We start from the raw sequence: 20,276 nt of genomic DNA on the forward strand, positions 1-20,276 counted from the left end.
TTGTGCGAATTGTAAGAAAATACTTTTGTATTGCTTGAAAATATCTGTGCATGACTGAGAAGCTGGACCACCTCTGCCTGCTGCTTAGAGACCCTCTAGGTTATACTGACAAGAAACCCAGTCAGATCCAAAGGCTGCAAGGAGCTTTCTCACAATTATACATCTCAAGCAACCCAGACATCTAAACCCAGATCTAAAAAGTGGGCCTGACCTTGTCAATCAGTTATTGTTTCCACGTTCCCTTAATTGAATACAGACATTTAGGAGGGAGTAGGACATATTTTTTTGCGATTTCAGGAAACTGTACATATTTACTCCTGCCTCTCCCAGCTTGGAATCAACTCCAACTAGAAATCAAATGACCTAATTTTTTATCCTGCTTAATTGTTTTCTTTTCATTAATTGGTCTTGACTATTTTTAATTGCATTAGAAATGTGTTTGCCCCTGTATTCAGGATCCAGTGCCAAACTGAGAGGCCTGGTCCTGATTTATTATACAATTGACTTATATTGCTTAATAAATCAATATACTCAGAAACTCAAACTTTTGTTTCCGCAGGCATTTCATCTTTAACCCATCATACTACCCCATTAACAAATGAGCGGTTGACTAAACTGGTGAAGGAAACCTTGAACTACGATAACATAAAGATTGTTTTCAGGAAATGGAGATATTTAACCAGAAGAGAAATTTTAGAAACATATCTGAATATTTTAGAGAGCAATCAGATATCTGAAGACATGTGAAATATTTCACAATAGCCCCGGCAAACGACAAGTGCTTAATAGCTGTTTGTTGCTTGATTGTTTGGATGTTTTTTTAGATGATGGTTTCAGGGAATATAACTAAGACAAAAAGTGTAAAGTGACGTGACACAGATTCTGGCTCTTAAAGAGGAATTTCCTAACATTTAGAACAGTGCAAAAACGGAAATGGATACTTTGTGAGTAGTGAGGTTCCCACCATTGAAAGTTTATAGGAAAAACTTGGATAACTCTTTGTGGAGGATTATGCTTTTAGGCTCTAAGTAAATATCAGACAAGATGACTTTTCAGTTCTCCTCCTGCTCCAAGATCATGTAATTTGGTTCTGTAGCTGTATGGAAAGGAAAATGACATTGCTAGTCACAAAGATTTTGTTAGTTCAGGGGTTGATAGATCAACTCAATCTAGCCATAGGAAGTTGTCAGGAACTAGACTTAAGTCAAGGGATATAATTTTTAATTTATACATGTTCAGTGTTTTCTGCAACTTTCATTAGCATCAAAAGATGATTTATGGTATGTATGTATTCTAAAAAGAAGTTAAATGTGTTAGGTGACATTTTAAATATTAGTTGACAATATGTGAGCTGCTTGCCTCATGTGATCATAATTATGGAGCCAGATAATATAGTCTGGCTGAAACAATCCAACCCCCTCCTTTTCCAGATGAGGAACTCATTCAGAGAATGGTGAGGTCTTAATCAGTCTAACATCCCACAGGGGCTAAATAGCTGCCACTAAAACTCAGGGTTTCTTGACTCCAAACCTAGCACTATTTCCATTAAAGCATGATTGCATTTTTATCACATTGTCCATACTCTTATTAATAATTTTAATCTATTTAAAAAGTGTTTTAAGCTAGTAGTCATAAATTTTATTTGGTTGTTAATTCTGCAAAGTAATCCAGTGAATCTCATTGATTAATTTCCTCTGGCAAAAGTTATTGTTCATTAATTGCATTTGATTTCTGTTATAACCAGAAAATTTTAAAGGTTTACATTGAAATCATGACTATAGTAGGAAACATGTCTAACTTTGGAAGGGTGTTGACTAAAATATAGAACACCCTGCCATCTTCTAAAAAAATCCAACTGAAGAAGTGATGAAGTCCATTATCTTAGCTATTTGTTTCTTTTAGTTACATATAAAGACAATAAGTGAATTTTATGAAATATATTATTTAGCAAAATAAAAAAGCCTCAAAAAGCATCTGGAAAATTTAAAATTACTAGTTTTTAATGAGGAATATTTCCCACTCCATCTCCACCCAAAAATATATAACAGGACCTTTAGAAGCTTTCTTCAGACAAGTTAAATCTCATTCTTTTCTATTTCTTGTATGTGAATGGATTTTATGAAATTATCTTATAATCAGAAATAATTTGATTCTCATGTAGATGGAGAAAGAGGGACAGAGATAGAGAGAGAAAGAGATGAAAAGAGAGAGAGACACAGAGAGAGATTTAAGACTGATGAAAAAATGGCCCAGAAATTATAATTGCCAAAAGAAGCAAGAGGAAGATAAGGTCCTGCTTTATTGCTTTATGGTATATGTCTAATAAACAAACCCAAGAGTCCTAAAACAAATGAGGAGGAAAGTATTTTAGAAAATGTATAGAGGTAATGGCATCACCTTTTGTGCTCTGGATAGAAATGACAGGATTACCAACAAAGTATGAAAATACTTTTAATTTGAAATTGAATGTGTAGAGACATTGTATGATGCATCCAAGGAAGTAATGAAATTAACCTTTTGGCTGTTTATCAACTATAGTCTTGGCACAGACAAAGAAGGATGAATATTTGACTACTTGCTGCTACAGGTAAGGGCTTAAGTTTTTCCTGTGTTCTATATGATATGTGTAAATGTTTAGTTTAGCTTGTGGGTACCTTGATAAATCCATATAAGTCCCACACATCCAACATAGGATTCACAAACCAAATTCGACCCTCCAGATTCAGACATATAGACTAGCTGAAACTTTTAGTCAGAACTATAGGTAGTAATCTTGATACCTAGGAAATAGAATGGTGTATTTCAAACTAGATAAGATCTTAAAGGTCGTTGAATCTAATATCTTCATTTTCTAGATGAAGATACTGAGAATCAAGGAGGTAAGGGGTTTGCTCAAAGTCACACAGGAGACAAGTAGTGAACTAGAATTTGAACTCAGGTTCCACAATTACAAGTTCAGCACCGTGGACCTTTTGAACTTCATAAAACATAGTTTCAAATCAACATTATAATTCATGATAGATATTGAAATAATACAAATAATTAAGACAAATTTCATTTAGCAAAATAGGAGATCAAGGAACATCAGTAATATAGGGATAGAACCATGCAAGAATAGGGTAGATCAGGGAGACTAGCTGGATTTCTAGAACATTGCTGATGAGGAAGAGAAGGTTCAAGAATGAGGCAAAAGACTGGTGGGATACAGGAAAAGTCATTCTCCAAGCCTGGGGCTTCTCTTGGCTCCATTCCACTACTCAACTAGCAATGAACATGTAGCTGGAACAATTAAGGTCCTCTCAAGCCAACTGTGCAGAAAAGCAGGGGAAGACAGGATAAGAGGTCTTGACTCAAGCAAAGTAGTAAGTGAAGAAAAATGGACAGAGAAAAAATCACCTCCAGGTCACAAGCTCTCTTGAATAATTAGACACTAACTCTCCATCACATCATCAGTAAACTAGTTCTGGATCATTTACTGATTACCTATGGGGGCTCTTTATGGATTAAGCAAAGAGTGAATGGCAACTTGTCAGATACCTCATAGATGGGATTCTTGTCAGCTATGCATTGAAATTAATAGTCTTGGAAATGTTTGTGACTCTATAAGCATGTGAAAATGCAACAATAATGATCATTAGGCCCATAAAATATTTAATTTTGTATAAACTGAGTTGAATAAAACTGGTTTTGGACTACTTTTGTATTATTGTTTAAAATACCATTTTAAATTAGCTAATAGGTTATCCCCTCTTCAATACAATATCCTTGCAGTTTGTGCACATAGACTTTCTGATCAAGTAGCTAACCTGTATTTGTATGTGTGTGTGTGTGTGTGTGTGTGTGTGTATCTGACATAAGGTATGGGAGTTATAACTGAAAATGTTCACTTTTAAAACATAGTAAAAGTATAACCTTACTAAATATTGATGGAATGAATGACTATACTCTCTATCAATTATTCAATAAGTTTTAGAGTTTGAGATAACATTCTGTTCAGACATTAGATCCTATCTGTAAGCACTCTGGCAAATTCTATCAGATTGCACTTTTGAAAAACTGGTTTTAGGGCTTACCATTCTACTTTAAACTTTATGTCAGGATAAATTATGAGATTTTTCAAACTTGCTTCCCAAGCTACGTTAAAGACACATAAGATTAATTTATGGATGTAAGACAAAGGCACACTCAGGGTACTTGCCTAATTAAAATTTATTAATATCAAAGCAAAGGATACAGCAAGGACATGTTCACTTCTGTGACATAGGTACCCTAGGATCCAGTCTTTTTTCTTGTTTCTGAAATATACAACTCCCTCCAGCCCATCACCCTCTGTTACATCAAATAAACAAGTTACTCAGAAATGCTTTAGCACTACATCTGTGATTAAAATGAAGAGGAATATACAGTTATGTTGGTATTATTTTTTTGGTTCTTAGCGTTTACAACTTACAAAGTCACTTTGTGGTATTCCATGTGGTGTTCTCAATGAATTCTAGTTTGTTTTTTTTCTTTTGAAGTGTAATCTATGCATGACACCCATTCCCTTTCCTTTCCTACTTCCTTCTCTCCCCTTGCCACCCCAAGCAAATCTGAGCATTTGGCATCAAGATAATTACAGAGAAGCATTTTACAGGCCATTTTCCATGTTGATTAGCAACTCATGAAGTTTCCATGAAAGAAAATGGAAGCCCTGTGCTTAGATTGTTTTAGTCCAGAATTTTTTTGCATGCATTGCCTTCAAAGTAGTTCTATCCTGGTGACCTATTGACATTCAACTTATTCCTAATATCAAAGATTAATTGGGTTGGAAAGGAACTCAAAAGGCTATTCAATTTCTAACAATGGAAAACATGGTCACTTTGACCATAGTCCTATAAGATGAACTTGTCTACCAAGTTTTACTTTATAAATAAATTCAATAAACATTTAACACCTACAATGTTCAAGATTAGGTATTCTATGCTGGGAAACCAAATACAAAACAAAATATTCCCCAGCATCAAAGAGTTTGCATTATTCATTCTAACTTTAAAATTTTACTTGAAGGATATAGAAAATAATAGCGTTACTTTGCTAGCCCAATGGGCAATCATGAAAGCTGGCCAAAATAGGAGGTACTCTAATTCAGCAAAAGTTTTATGCTCAGTATAGTTTTTGATTAACTTAACAGTTCTTATCTTGTTAAGGTGTCACTTTTTTTAAATGGGTGGAGATGCATTGATTGAATTATTCAATTAAGCTCCATCCTTACATAAGTGTATATAAAATAAATATAATTCAGTTTTGTGGGAAAGAGGGGGAAGGCATTAATTGTTGGGAGAATCAGAAGAGATCTCATGTATCAGATATCTCTTGAGCTGAGATTTGAAGGAAATTAGGAATTGTTAAGAAGTGGAGGTGACAAGAAGCATTCTCCTCTGAGTTTGGGGGATATGCAGCATAAGATATGCATGGCTTCAATGAGTTTTTTGAAAATGAAATAAATGATGACCTTACAAACTTTGAATATGGATATCCACAGAAAGTAATGTGGAAAGCATCTTTACCAATTACTGATCTGAAAGAGCCAGGATCAATGTCAGTGTTCCCTACTGGATATTTGTGAATATTTTTAGGGTTACAGTAGCATCTTAAGTCATTTCATCAGAAATCCTCTGAACAGGATGCAATATATAGGTTTCACTATCATAGAAGGCTATGGATATAGAAAGGAAAAATCTTTTTTAATAGGAACAGATCAGATAGGACAACAGAATAGCATTACACATGGAACAAAGTCCCTCTTGGCATTGCCACACAAATCAACATTAGGAATTGATATTGTATTATCGGTGGAAATGGGATCAAATACGATATATTACTGTCTGTTTTGCCAATGCAGTCTAAAAGACCATGGAACCTTTCTACATGCCTTAAAACTGTAGATGGAGTCTCCCCCATTAGAATGGAGACTCCTTGATATGAGAGTCTCTTCCTTTGTATTTGTATCCCCAGCACTTAGATTTTAAAAGAATATGTGGGACCTGATCCAAATGATGCTGATTAATGGAGTGATGAAAACCCTGAAGGATTTTTCTGGGTTCAGTACACTGCACTGAAGCCTGCTTTCAATAACTCCACAAGTTAATAAAAATAACACACATTTACATAGGACTCTAAAATTTATGGTGTGTTTCCCCTCAAGGCAAGCCTGTAAGGTAAGCGATGTAAGCATCACTGTTCCCATTTTTTTGATGAAGAAACTGCAGCTCGTTGAGATGAAGTGGTTTGCTCAAAGTCACCCAGCTAGTGTCAGAGCTGACGTCCTGGACTCTAAATCCAGTGCTTTTTCTACCACACCACACTCTTCATTAAATGCTGTAGTTTTTATTGACCTAGTCTTAAAGAATACATTTGCACTCCACACATTGTAAAGAGTATAGCACTTCTTGCTCCAAATCTTTCTATTTTACTTGCTTTAAGAGAGAAGGAAATTTTCTCTACAAGAGAATTTGGAATTCAGAACTCCTGTGGTCTTATGCCTGGCATTTTCTCTGCACCACCATTCCTCTCTCCCACAGGGATTTCCTTCTGTTACCTTGCTAAGAATATAGTAACCTATAGACATGACCATTACATTCTCCTCCTTCTTCTGCAACCAAGTTAGTCTAATTCCTCCTAAGAGAGAAGCATCCCTCATTTCAAAATCCACCAGTACAAGATACTATTTGTCTTCTCAAAACCTTAACTCAAGATGCGAGGGAGAATGGCAAAAATTAATCACTTGAAATTTTATATGCCAAGAGGTTGACTCAGATTTCTGACACCTAAACAGCACCATTATGAATCGCCTTATAAATGTTAAATAATAAAGAATAGTCTATTTTTAAAATATGAGAGCTAATCAAAGTTTAATATTAAAGCCAAAGCAGATGTACACATTTTCAAGAGTAGTCACTATGTTAAATAATACCCCAAAAGTGATAACAACTTTTCAGGATAATTAATGGTTGTGTATCCTAGAGGAATTTTTTTAAATGATTACCTATTTTACCTAAAAAAGTGTCAAAGTAGTGTTACAGATTTCATAAGGGAAGCTCAGAACATGCTTATTTACACCCCTGACTTGCATGGAAGCTAGAAATACATCATTAGAAATAGTGTTTATCCAGGAAGGAAGGAAAAATTGGTCATCAGATTCTTCATTCTTTGCAAGCCCTATTTATGTCCACTTTGTAACTATGAATAATGATATGTAATTGCAGATTTGAAATATCTGTCTAATTGAGAAATAAATAGCTTCTTGGCATTTTTTTCCTTTTCTGTGCAAGGTGCTTGGGAAGGCCTGGTATTCATAAATGCATGAAAAGAATAATGCAGTCTTTCCACCTTGGCCTAAAAATAAATTATCCTATTTAAAATTTGATTTTGCTTTGCTTTAGAGTTAAAGGTTAAGATGGTGGAGATTTTACTTGGCCTCCTACTCTTTAGGTAACAAGGGTTCCAAGAATATTGATAATGTTTTTCTTTGTTATAGGCAGGGCAATCAGGTGATGGGATAGAGGATGGTATCCAGAAATAATTATGACATAAAAAAAGCAACAGTAAAACTTTTAAACATGATAATGTATGACACAATGTCAAGATGATTTCTAATGGAATTCAAATAATTGATTCATTTCCTCTTCCTTTGCCAGAGAGCATTTATTAGCATAGGCTCAAATTAAAGCAGAGAAATCCAAAGGAAAGCTTGATATGTAAGCAAAAGGCAGCAAATTTTCCATGTAAGATTAAAGTTTTATCTTTGTCAGGCTTAGGAATCTATTGTCTTTTTAATTGAAGATTATTTCAAAGGCTGTCTAATGAATACAAAATCAATCCACTTTTTTCTATGATGAGTGATATATATTCATTTTTGAAATAGAACCTGGGCCATTTTCTCTTTTCATTTCAAGGACGTTTTAGACATCTGTACAATTCAGTCTTTTAATATAATTTCATGCTAGTAAAGTACAAAGGATTGCCTGTGTCAATAACAGACTGTTCAGGCGCAAAGACAAAACTTTAATAAGCCACTGATGATATATCTTATTTTTTAAAGACAAAACTAATGTGTGTTTAATATGCTAGCCCTTTCCTTTAACTGATTCACTGTAACCCTTTTCTTCAGTGAGTTCCATGAGAAATATTGTCTTTTTTGTCATTAAAACATCTTCCTTTCAGACATTCATATTCAACTGATCATCCATGAGAAGTCATCAGTGTTTAGCAGTGCTTTCTGGGAAAAAAAAATTATCCTGGTCTGATTTGTCTGCTAAGCAATAGTGCATATTTTATTGTTTTTCAAGTGGAAAAATCTAAGAAAGAGATGACCATATTGGCAGGTTTACTTTGCTCTGTAAATCTAGGTAATTAAACACTAATTGGTCATCGTAGTGACAAGACATAAAGTCTTGATAGTCTTCTTGGCAAGGCTAGAAGATGTAGAATTCTGCAATGTCAGTTCCTCTGACTGGAACTCATCATCCTAGGATTTCACTAGAGCTTTTGAAGAATTTCAAGTGACTTTCCATTTGAAAAAGGAATCAAGTTCTTTTTCACTACACTTCTCTATAAACTTGTTTAAAAAAATAGGAGCATAAAGTGAGGGATAAATGACTAGCCCATTGGAAAGGTACTGAATTAAAAAAAAAATTTGCTATTTATATCTATATATTTAATTCATGAATTCAACAATTCAGTTCAATAAGTTATATTAAAGATCTAATATGAACAAGACACTAAAGGATATACAAAGATAAATAATGCAGAGTTTCCATAGTCAAGACCTTAAATGAAGGAGATAGGAACAAGACAAGTGTATATATGTCTATACAATGATAAAGTATAATGTCATATTTTAAGGTAGGCTATGATAAATAAGGCAAAAGAAGTACAAATAATTTGTTCTGGAGTTTCAAAGAAACCAGATATTACTTTTGGTTGTGTGAATCATAATAAAGGCTATGATACTTAAATTGAACCTTTTAACAACAACATTTATATTGTGCTTTTGCAAAGTGCTTTACAAAATTCTAATTTTATCCTCATAAGTACCATGAGGAGTGGGTGCTATTGCTACACCCATTTTACAGCGAAAAAAAATGAGGCAAAGGTTAAGTGACTTGTCCCACAATCTCACAGCTAGTAACTGTCTGAGGCTGTATTTGAACTCAGTTAGTCCTTGAAAAATAAGTAAAATCTGAACTGTGTTCTGGCTGGAGGGAATTGAGCAAAAACTTGGAAACAAAAAGGCAGAGGACATCTTAGAACAATAAGTAAAACCTTGATCACAGAATGTTAAAATTGAAAGGACTTTGGAGACCCAGATTCACAGGGGGCTGGAATACATGAAAGAATAATGATAACAATTCCTTATATTTATATATCATTTTATAGCTCTTATCTCATTTGAGTTTCCCAGTAACCGTGTGATATAGATAAGGCAGGTATTATTATGCCCAATTTACAGATAAGAAAAATGGGGATGAGGTGGGGTTAACTGATGTGTCTAATATAAAATAGCTAGGAAGTGGAGGAGGCAAAGACTTAAATGTTTTCTAGTGCTTTTTCCACTAAACTATATTGTTTCTCACAGGAGCAGTAAAAGATACATGCCATATTTTGGAGGATCTTGAAGACAAATTTTTTACTCCTTAATTGGCTTATTATTCATCCTCCTTTCCTGACCCCTAATACTAAACCAGGAAAACCTTCTCACTGACAGTTCCAGACTGTCCTTCTTCTATCATTCAGAATCCTTTGAATCATTTGAAGTTACCATCTCTCTCTATTAAAACCTGGTTCAAACACTGTTGCTAGCTTCCCTTTTTTAGCTCCCTTTTCTGTGTTATCTTGCTCCTTTAAAATGTAAACTCCTTGGCAGATGCGGTCTTACTTGCTTATATTCATTTCAACAACCCACAGAAAGGTCATACTTTTAATTTCATCATCGCCTATAACTGTGGTTATGATCCTGAAATTTAAAATCCCACCGTGATCTCCTATCTTTCCATCTCATCCATCTTCTGCCTCACTACTCATAAATTTATCCTCACTATACTCCAGACTCTCACACCTTCCCTACCCTCCATTACCCCTGCTCTGGCTTCACAATTTTCGCTTTACCATCCTGACATAGTAGTTAACTTGTCCAACTACATATTGTACTCTACTCTAAAATGTTCCCCACCATAAGCTTTCTCTCTTTCTACTTCCTTGCTGCTGAACTCCATTGGAGAAAATTATCCAACAATACCAACGAGATCAGCTGCAAATCTTTTCTTTCTTCCCTAATTGACTTATGACATATTTCCCACAGTAACTGTTCCAGTTTTCCTCTTCTCTCCTCTATCTCGTCTTCTCCCTCCTCATACTGAACTTGCATTTTGGAAGACAGGTTCAAATTTGGTTTCCACTACTTAAAACTGTTTATATCATCCCATATTCTTTACTTCTCAGTTCCAGTCTCCAAAAAAAAGAGGTGATCGCTCTTAATTCCATTTCCCCTATCTCCTCCAGGAGCTGCCCATTCAATCATTATCTGTCTCATCTTCAGTTTTTCCATAACTATAAACTTCACAACAGCCTATATACATGTTCAGATCTCCCCATACTTAAAAAAAAAATACCTGCTTACCCCTAAACTACAGTACCATTTCTATTTTCCTTTGCACAACCAGTCACATATAGTTCCTACTTCCTGAACTCCCAATCATTTTTCAACTTCTTTCATTCTGGTTTCTAACCCCATCATTTACTTTAAACAGATGTTTTTTTTTTTCTTAAATGCATATGTCAATGTCCTTTTATCAGTTTTTAATGCTCTTTGAGGTATCTCAGCTATCAACCATTGGCCTACTGGTACTTACTTATACCTTGGCTTTAAGAATACTGCTCCCCTCTTTTTCTTCCACCTATCTGACCACTTACCAGTCTCCTTTGTTAAAATACCTTCTGTCTCCCACCAATTAAATGTCAGTGTACCACAAGACTGTACTGGACGTTTTTCTATTTTTCTCTCTATTCTCTGCAAGGGAGTAAGATAACTGTGGTATAATGAATAGAATTCTATATTTGGAGTCTGAAAGACCTGCATTCAAATCCTACCTCAGATACTTCCTAGCAAGTAACTTAATCTCTTTAAATCTCAGTTTCTGTATGGACTGTATGACCTCTAAAGTCCCTTCTAGCTTGAAATCTACGATCCAAACACCAAAATGACTTTCCTAAAACAAAGTTATGGTCATGTCACTCCCATATTCAATTAGTGGTTCCTTATTACCTTCAGAATCAAATGTAAACCTGTTTGTCATTTAAAGCCCTCCACCACCTGTCTCATCTGACCTTAATGGACTCAGTATGCATTACTCTCCTCCCTGCACTCTATGACTGTGTCAAACCAAATCAACCACTCTAAACAATGGCATGGCTTCTCAAGGGAACGCTGTGTATTAGGAAACTCATTTCTTTTTTTCTGTCCTCTCAGCTCTATTTGTTCCTGTTTCATTTAAAGCCCAAGCTCAAAGGTATATGTCATCTCCTGCCTTTCTGCTTTTACAATGTGTAGCTTTCATTCCTGCAATGAATTCCCTCATCATCTTTGCCTCTTAGGATCTGTAGCTTCCATCAAGGCTCATTTACGGAATAAGGAAATAAGGAATAAGGAAACTTTCCCTCATCTTGCCCAGTTGTTGGTGTCTTCCTCCCAAAATTATACTGTACCTATTTCATATCTATTGAAAACTCATTGTTCTTTGTTCTGTGCTATCTTGTCTCATTACAAGTTTGTTTCTTAAGGGAAAACTTAAACTCAGGGTTGTGCTGAAAGCAAATCATATTGGTTTCTGAGCTAAATGTTAAATTTTCAGTATGAGCATTTACACCTCAGAAATTGGCAACTACTACCAACTGGGATTTAATTGATTGTTTTGTTAATAATTTAGACTTCAGAAAGTAATGGAATAAATGTTAATAAGGCATACAAAACTTAAAAATGTGTTGTATGCATACATTTTTCAGATGGTTGTTAAATGTTTACCAGCACACTCCTGGGTACACACCTGAATATCAGCCCCTTGCAAAAAAGTTGTCAGCTGTCCTTAAAGCCTCAAAGGGAAAATATAAACTCCTAAATATGGTTTTTATACTCCTCACAATCTGACCCTACTCTGTCTCTACAGACTTATTTGATACTGTTCTATAGTCTAGTCAAAGTGGACCACTAGTGGATCCCAAGACCTGGCACTAGTTTTTGTTCAGGGTGCCTCTCAATGGTGGAATGTTTTCTCTCCTCACCCATTTGTCTCTCAGACTCCATCTTTTTTCAAGTCTCTCCTCCAGTGTTTTCTGCTCCAAGGTTTTAGAGCTTATCTTCACCTTGTAGTCTTTTGTTGTGATTGTGTCACAGCATTCTCCTAAGTCCCTGTTGCCCCACTAATGAGGACTGTGTTCAGAGGTTGATGCTATTTTATTACTGTCATTAAGGCAATAACATGCCTTGTTATTGAGGCATGAAATTCTCTTAAAAAGGTTAATTCTTTGATAAGGTATAAAGTCATCTCACCTAGTATATGTGTTACCTCTTTGACACTACATTGAGACATGGATGTTTGATTGACTGATTGATGGTCACACCTTTCATATACCCTTGAGCTTGGGCTTTAAATGGAACCAGAAGAAATAGAGTTGAAAGACTGGAAAAAGAGAAACCAGTTCCCTGATACACAGTACTGCCTCAAGTTGTTATGCCATTTCTTAGAGTGGCTGTGTAGGCATCTCTCCAAGGAACTATTACATCCAGCTGGCTTCTCTCTGTCTGACCTCCTACGTCTAGTTCCCATCCTGTCTCTTTTTGTGCTCTCCTTTAAAGACAAAGCCAAAATCTTTCTCAGTTGTAGGAATTAGTCTGAAGTCATCAACAATTATCAATAAGGTGTCAAGAGGGTAAAGAGAACAAGACAGTAACACACTCTATCCAGGAGTTAACCTTGTCAAGGAAATTACAGATCTTATTAAGAAAGAAATCATCAATTCTGGAACAGAATGTACATTAGTGAGGCAGTAAGGATGTTTTTCATAAGAGAGACAGGATGCCATCAGTGCCAGCAGAAAGTCCTCATCCGTTTATCAACAGAACTCAGAACTATCACCAGGAATAGCCTCTATATTCTTTGCCTGAATAAAAAATGTTCAGTACTTTTATATTATATATGGGTGCTTCTGTACAGCCTGGTTTGAAGCAAAAGCAAACAAACAAACTCTGAATGATTTTTGATTAATCTTTCAATATCATCAGCTTTGTAACACTTCTCCAATATGACCCCTTTTCCCTTTGACACTGCCACCACTCTAGGGCAAACCCTCATCACCTACACTTGAATTACTCCAAAAACCTGCTGGTGGATCTACCTACCTCAAGTCTCTCCCCACTCCAATTAATTTTCCATTCAACCACCAAAGTGATTTCCTAATGCACAGATCCAAACATGTCACTAATGCTCCCTACTCAAACTTCAGTGGCTCCCTATTGTCTTCAGGATCAAATATAAAATCTTCTGTTTGGCATTCAAAGCCCTTCATAACCTCTCCTTCCTCCTTTCCAAGCTCCTTATACCTTACTCCCTGCCATGTCCTCTTCAAATCAGTGACATTGGCCTCTTTGCTGTTCCAAGAATAAGACCCTCCACCTCTCAGCTCTAGCATTTTCTCTGGCTGTCTTCAATGCTTGTAACGCTTTCAGTCTCATCCCTACCTACTGGTTTTCATGGATTCCTTTAAATCCCAAATTAAATCCTATCTTCTGTAGGAAGACTGTCCTAATCCCTCTTAATTCTAGTGCCTTCTCTCCTTTCTTATCATGCATATAGCTCATTTGTACATAATTATTTGCTTATTGTCTCCCCTCCTTAGATCATGAGCTCCTTGAGGGCAGGGATTGTTTTTTGCCTCTTTTTTGTATCTTCAGCCCTTATGATAGTACCTGGCACATAGTAAATGTTTATTGACTGACAAATGTGGCTCATGGACTTCACTAGGCTGCATAAGAGTTCATGACAAAAAGGCTACAAAGTTCTGTTTTAGAGGACTGTATTCTCTGGTTTTTTGGCATGTACGCAGTTCATTTCTACATATGTGTTTGCTTATTGTTTTCCCCCATTAGGTTATGGGCTTCTTAAGGGCAGAGATTGTTTTTTGCCTCTTTTTGTATCCTGAAATGGTAGCAAAAGGAAGCAATAATGAGTATTGAAGTGTACCTGAATCAGCAGGCAAGATTTTGGACAGACACATGAACCTAGCAAAGAATTCCTGGACCAAACATTACTGGACCTGGGAAAAAACAAGGGGTCAGTGCATGAGTCCTATGAACAGTGAAATTCCAGTGAAGTTGGGGTTGATGCTTGATTAATCCTGAGCACTTTTTCTTTTATTAAAAAAGGGAAAATGTCCACCCTAGGGGTATAAAGCCAGGTTAGTACAGGATGATAACCATAAATCTGAGATAGCTCCCTAGCAAGTGCGATTCATTGGAGAAGTAAATTACTTGATTTTAGCAACCCCAGAGCTTCAGTTGTGTTCTACTGACTACTTATCTGTGTTCATATTTTATACCCCAAAAGAATGTAATCTCCTTTGAGCAGGGATTGTTTTATTTTTGTCACTGTACCCTAAGCCCCTATCACAGTGCCTGGAACATAACAGGCACTTAGTAAGTATTTAGTGAGTTGAATTAGATGGAATTAATCCTTCCAGAGATAGCTAGCTTGTCATCTTTTCTAGTTTTTACAACTTTTGCTTTTCAGTCAATTTTCAAACACTACATCTTTCTTGACAATTTTCAAATGAACACTGGTGAAACAATCAATGACTAATGAAGGTCAGTTATCCCAATCACCTTGCAACTCTTGCTCTTAATCACTTAGATGCAAATCAAATGATTTTCAGGAATGTTAGTGACACTCTGTCAAAACCTAATTGACTGTAAACACTGACAGAGCTTATCTCACTTTTTGTCCCCCTGTTTAATTACTTTTCTTTGACACCTTAGACTTTGTTGAGATTCTTCACTGCTGTCATGTAAATATATGCTCTCCCTTTCAGATCCAGAAGCTTAAAATGGAAGGTTTTTGTATTTTCTCTTTTATTTCTGAACTTGCAACTGATGAGCTGAACCCAGCCAGCAACACATTATAAAAAATTGTTTGGAAACTAGAATTAAAGTTAAATTTATAATAATGAGGGAGATTATCTTAGAGGCCTGCCATTAGCTCCATTATGAAATGTCCCCCTTGGTTCAGTAAAGCATGTGAATTTTTCCCCACATTGGATTATTTGTTATTAGACACAGTTGGTTTAGTGTGTTTACATCTCTCTAAATCTATTTCTATGGCATCCATCAATATGCTGTGTAAGTCCTCTAAAAAATACATTGACTAAAAATTGGACATGTAGATAAAGGGGGAAATACCTTATCTTACTTCTCCATTAATTATATTAATGTCATAGGAAATAGAGGTGAGAAAGCATTCTAGCTTTGGTTCTCCAAGTTCCAGCTAAGGTTCCTCTTTTCTAACTTGACCTTCTGGATAGAAATACCATGTCATTTATAATAGAGACATAAATAAGATGAAGGTAAAAATGTTGACATGCTGTCATAAAAAAAAGGTGTACACTTCTATAGGCTTCAGTCATGGTTATAGGTCAGGGACATGAAACGTGTTAAATCAATTCTTAAAGAATAAACCTGTAGTGCTGTGGCTACTCCAGAGCATTTATAATTTCAAGAAGAGTTTAGATAAATGTATGAATGATCAATAATGGCTCACTGAAAAAGTTAGGAACTTAAGTATACTCAATGTATTTTTGAAAAAAAAAGAGTACTAAAACATCTATCTGACCTTTTAAATAGAATTCTTGGTGGTGGGCTATCACTGTGTTTGTCCTTTTTCAAACAGGACCATGACATCAGTGAAACGATGACATGACTTGCAGTTGACTTTGATTTGAGGGAGGTAGGGCTGTGCAAGGTCAACAGCCTCTCTTTCTCCTTCAGAGCCATCTGGATCCAGGGACCAGGTGTTCATCAAGATGACTGGAGATGGCCCAGGATGCAATGGGAAATCTTGGTCCTTTCAGGCTAAGGTCTTTTCAGGTACTCACTTAGAGTGAGGTGATGTCCATTCAGTGAACAAACCTCTTTAAGAAGTAGTCAAGGGATGGCCCCTTTAATTAGAAAAACAAAAACAAAAAAATAAAATAAAATAAAATCAAGCTGAGAGGGAAAGACCATCAGGGTTGTTGGTTCAAAGAGAAACAGTTACCATTGATATTCATCTCAGCCTGGAGGGTCCAAAAAAAAAAAAAAAAAACAGCCATTAAGTGGAGTATGTATCACTGAATAACCACTAATACTTTCCAGGGGCTATTTCCCATTCCATATAGTTATTGTTTTCCTCTCTTCATCTTCTTCCTTATTTCTTTTGCCATTCTTCCACTCAGACACTTACTAGCTGTGTGATCCTGAGTTTAACCTCTGTCTGCCTTAGTTTCCACAACTGTAAAATAAGGATAATAATAGCACCTGAGAGCAGGGTTACTGAGATGTGGGATAATATTTGTAAAGTGCTATGTAAATGCTAGTTTATTTTTCTTGTTATTATTCTTCCTTCCTCTTATGTTTCCTCTCATGTACCTATTCTCTACCTTTTCCTTTGGGACCTCATCGATTTCATGAACCTTGTTCAGAGCTTCAGCTATCACTCAGACTTAATGAGTTTGCTCAGCTTGCACTCATCTTTAAAACAACTGAAGAACCATCAGCCCTTCAATAACCACCTCCTTCATTACTTCATAAATTCAGCATAAGGCAGCATAGTGTCATGGACCTGAAATTAGAGTCAAGATGATTTGGGGTTGAATGTTGCTTCAGATATTCTCTAGATGAGCAAGTCACTTTGGGTCACAGTTTCCCCACTTGTAAAATGAGAAGAGTTTGTGCTCAATGACCTCTAATGTTGAGTCCATCTCTAAATACATGATCCTTTTATCCCATGCCTTACTAAAGAAAGAAAAAGAAAGCGTAGGAAATAAGTATTTGCATAGCACCTACTACATAGTAGTGCCTGGCACTTTTGCAAATATTATCTCACTTGATCTATACAACAATACTGCAAGATAGTGCTATTATCCCCATTTTATAGTTAAGAAAACTGAGGCAGAGAGATTAAGTGACTTGTCCAATCACACAGCTAGTAACTAAATTTCAAACCAGGTTTTCTTCAGTCCATTCCCAGGGCTCACTCCACTAGTACCACCAGTTACTTGTCCCCAATTCACAAATTGTGTATTGTATCTACGTGATGGGGTTCAGATTTAGGGAACTTCCTGGAACTTCCCTTGAATAAACCCACTTAATCTGGCCTTTCATATTCAAATCTGTTGCCTTTGGCCTAGCCTGGCTTTCTTTTGTCTGTTACCTAGGTATTGCCCCACCTGCTTCCCATTGACTGATATCTGCTGATTGACTCCAGCTGTTTCTAACCCTTGACCAGTTACCCCAGTCCCCTGGAGATCCTCCTTGAACTTCTCCTCTAGGCTCTCCCTAAACCCTTCCTCCCATCACTCTAGATTAACAAACCACCCCCAGATCCCTCCTACAGTCTTTTCTGTATTTAAATTCCATCTTGCCTCCATGAAGGTGCTCAGGTTTAATCCAGCACGAACTCTGTCTAGCTGAGATTCTATCTGACCCACTTGTCAATATGAGCCTTAAAAATGGTTAGGCTCCTTAAGAGTCTACCCAAGGTGGCGAATCTTTAATAAACTTTGGGTTTTTTTTTTTTGTTTAAAGAAGTCTTGAGTTGAATTCATTCAAGTAGGACCCAGCATGTCAGTATTCTGGGGCCCCCAGCACCACTGAACCTCAACATATGCAACTATGGAATGAAAATGGGATGAGACAAAAATTACTTGAAGTTGACCATAGGATAAATCTTTCCCCAGGGCTCTACTAGTGTCTCTGAAACCTACAGGTGATGTGTGCTAGTAAATATTTAACACTCAGCTCTTAACAGAAAATACAACGTAGACAACACATTTTTAAGTTTAGTTTGCATTATTAACATTTTGCCCAACACTTTCTTAAGTTTAGACAATCTGTAAAATAATAAATCAAGCCTTGTTTCTGAGGCATAAATGCTCACACTGAAAGTTCAACAACTGGGTGTCCCTGCAATGCTAATTCCACCATATCTCTGCCTCCAATAATTCAGTCATCATTTCAAGGCTAGAGAAGCTTTGAAGTGTGACTTCTAAATCTCTTGGTATTACTGTTACTTCAGAATTTAATCCCAAACTTAGTTCACTTCAGGTAACACAGCCAGGTAACCTGATTTCTCCTCACAGCGTCCCCCTCACGGTATCCATTCTCCCCCCACGGTATCCATTCTCCCCCCACACACACACATTCACCTCACCTCAGGAACAAGGAAGAATCTTCTTAGCAGTCATGCTCAGGAACAGAGCAGCCAAATGTGTGCCATATGCGTATACATCTATTTGTATCTGTCTATATCTATCATCTATCTATATTTGAGGCATGTGAGACAGTGGAAAAAGCACTGAAGCTGGAGTGATGAAAATCTGAAGTCAAGCCCCTGTAGCTTGAATGTATAATGTTGGGCAAGGCTCTTAATCTCTATAACTTCAATTTTCTCATCTGTAAAAGTAGGAGGTTGGATTGGGGCCATTGTTAGTCATCTTGACTCTTATTTGCCACTGGACTTTGATAACTCTGGAGAGAGTAAGGCTGATGATGACTTCTTCCTCCTCATCCTCCTTCTTCCTCTCCTCCTCTTTATGCTTCAGTCATCTTGACTCTTGTTTTGCCACTAGATTACAATAACTCTGAAGAGAGTGAGATTGATGACAATCTCTTTTTCTTCCTTCTCCTTCTCCTTCTCCTCCTCCTCCTTCTTCTCCTCCTTCTTCTCCTCTTCTTCCTGCTCCTCCTTCTTCTTCCTTTCCTCCCCTCTCCATCCCCTTCCCTTCTCCCTTCTCATTCTCCTTCCTCTTCTTTCTCCTTTGCTACGTGTGGTCCCTATCTCCACTTTGTCATACCCAGTGCTCTGCCCAAAGGAATATAATTTTTAGTTATTTATATATTGTAAGATATCCTGCAGTTGAGGGACTAGGCTTTGTTTTTTTTTTTTTCTGCTTATTTATTTTTCAAACAGCTGGGACAATTTACTCTGTCTATGCCCATTTTTCATTTATGATTCCTTGAAATCTGAATTATCAGGCTTTTAAGAAGCCCACTGTGATTAAATGAAGCTACTTGACTATGCCTTTAAAAACAAATCACTCTGGCTTTCATTGAATGGGCAATAATAGGCCCCAGTCCAAACCTCCTTCACACATTGTTTAGGATCTGATGGCTTAAGCACAGATTCCTAAAGTGGGTGATACCACATCCTGGGGTAGTAGTAGCCTCAGGTACAATTGGAGGCTGTTGAATAAAAATAAGGGTGTGGTAGAAGCATAAGGAAAGAAGAGAAGAGAAGAAAATTTTGAAAAAGCACTCCAACAAGTTTCATCTGTTGTGTAACAGAGTTAAAGTGATAGTGATTATATTATTTTCCAAATAAACACAAAATTGAAGTTATAATTTGATCAATGGTCAAGCCCACTGAAGGGTCTTACCATACAAGGGTTGGCAGGTGACCATGTTACACATTGTCAGGAGGTCCAGCATCCATTGTCAGGAATATGTACATGTAATGATTCATTTATAATACTATACTATAAGGTTATATGATGTAATATTATGTCATTAAAATTCCAATGCAGGAATTTACAATAAATTCTTCAATTTCAGATGCATCATTTAAAAAAACAATTGAAAAACTTTTTGAAATGATGCAATTCTTTTTTTCTTTTTTTTTTTTTTTTTGGAAAACCACTAAAGGATTAAAGAAAGTACATTTCTAGGAGAGCACCAAGTAATTTTCTTTTTTGAAAGGCCAGATAAATTTGGGAGCCTCTGGCCATGAGTGCAAAAAGCAATTGTTTTCTGTTCTGGTTAGAAACTTTGAGGGTCTTCCCCTCCCAGACTGATCCTTTTGTGACAGTAAACTAGGCCATCTTTTGTCTCAATTCCTACTGAGCCTTTAGTCATTGAATGGATGCTGCTTCAGACAAACTGAGACCTGAGAGAGACCTTAATTTAAAAAGTCCAAGATCACCACTGCAACCTGGACCAT

Source organism: Notamacropus eugenii, chromosome 6 (assembly GCF_028372415.1).
Source record: "Notamacropus eugenii isolate mMacEug1 chromosome 6, mMacEug1.pri_v2, whole genome shotgun sequence".
NCBI lineage: Eukaryota > Metazoa > Chordata > Mammalia > Diprotodontia > Macropodidae > Notamacropus > Notamacropus eugenii.